A 1562-nucleotide genomic window follows, 5' to 3' on the forward strand; every position below is an offset into this window, starting at 1 on the left:
ACCAGGCTAACAGACCAGGCTAACAGACCAGGCTAACAGACCAGGCTAACAGACCAGGCTAAAAGACCAGGCTAACAGACCAGGCTAACAGACCAGGCTAACAGACCAGGCTAAAAGACCAGGCTAACAGACCAGGCTAACAGACCAGGCTAACAGACCAGGCTAATAAACCAGGCTAACAGACCAGGCTAACAGATCAGGCTAACAGACCAGGCTAACAAACCAGGCTAACAAACCAGGCTTAGTTAAACCTGATTCAGTCCATCAGAAACCAAAGTGTTTCTCACTGATTCTGTCTGTTTTAGACTTTTTTAAAATCAGTCTATAATAAAACACCACTGATTCTTTTTGACATTCAGTCAGTACTYTTATTATTTTAACTTTCTGATGGTTATCATTATACATTTTATAATTRTCCATGTGGGAATTGTTACTGTTTGAATGTGTTCCTGAATACTCTGTGGTTAATAGACTACCTGTGTTGAGGGGATTAGACACAAGACTGATAAGAAGAAAAGATGTTGATGAAGTTAAAACCATAAACTGTGCGCGCAATTATTAACTAAGTTGTAGTCTTGACCATATCATCATTTTTATGCATATTTTTCAACTCCAAGCTGAATAAACTTGAATGTTTATTGGATAAAATTGAATCAGCTGATGTGTATTTGGGGGCTAAGGAGATCAACACCCTTTATCGAGGTGTGCAGAATCARTGGGCAGCTTCTTTTCCTCCAGCTAAATGGGCCAAAAAAGAGGTTTAACTGATTCTGAAGTCTTTCAGAGGAATGCAGAACTCTGAATCTGCAAAGATATTGAGGCGTGATCACAGAACCATCAAACATTTGGCTGCAAACATTCAACAGGATCACAAGAAATGTGCTGAGAACAAAAACAGGCAAATGAAGCACAGAAGTAGTGCTGGGCGGATGAGGCACGATGAAGYGTTTTGGACACATTACCAAACTGTAAACTGACCCCTGCTGGACAGTAACAATCACTGCAGGCAACCTAGTTGACACTGATTTGATGACCTATACCAGAAGTAATTAATTAAAATTTAAACGAGTCCAATCAGAGAAAATTTCTTAAGGCAAAGTCCATAAGATCATAATGTCCTACTATTTAGAATCATATATATTTTGGTAGCTTAGCAGTTGTATCAACATCTGCACAAACTGATTTGCATTTAAAATTTAATTAATTCAGACTAATTCAAATACTTTTTCAATATTAATTGTCATGTAACAAAAAAGATGAACGTGAAATTCTAAAGTCTGATGTTTTATGTTTTCTTACTGAGTAAAAGTATGGTGAACATGTCAAAATAAGAGACTAAACAATACATGACAGCTGTGCATGTTGATTTGGTACATTAGTCTAAAACTTTTATACTTTGTTTCATAATGGCATTAAATATGCCCACATCTAATAAGTGTCACGTTTCTGAACATGTGAGACACAGCTGTTTAGTTCCAATGGGAAGTTTAAAGAAAAATAACTCTGTCCATCCTGGATTAAATGCTCTATTTTTGCTGTCCATATACAGTAAATATATATAT

Source organism: Austrofundulus limnaeus, unplaced genomic scaffold (genome assembly GCF_001266775.1).
Source record: "Austrofundulus limnaeus strain Quisiro unplaced genomic scaffold, Austrofundulus_limnaeus-1.0 Scaffold645, whole genome shotgun sequence".
Classification (NCBI taxonomy): domain Eukaryota; kingdom Metazoa; phylum Chordata; class Actinopteri; order Cyprinodontiformes; family Rivulidae; genus Austrofundulus; species Austrofundulus limnaeus.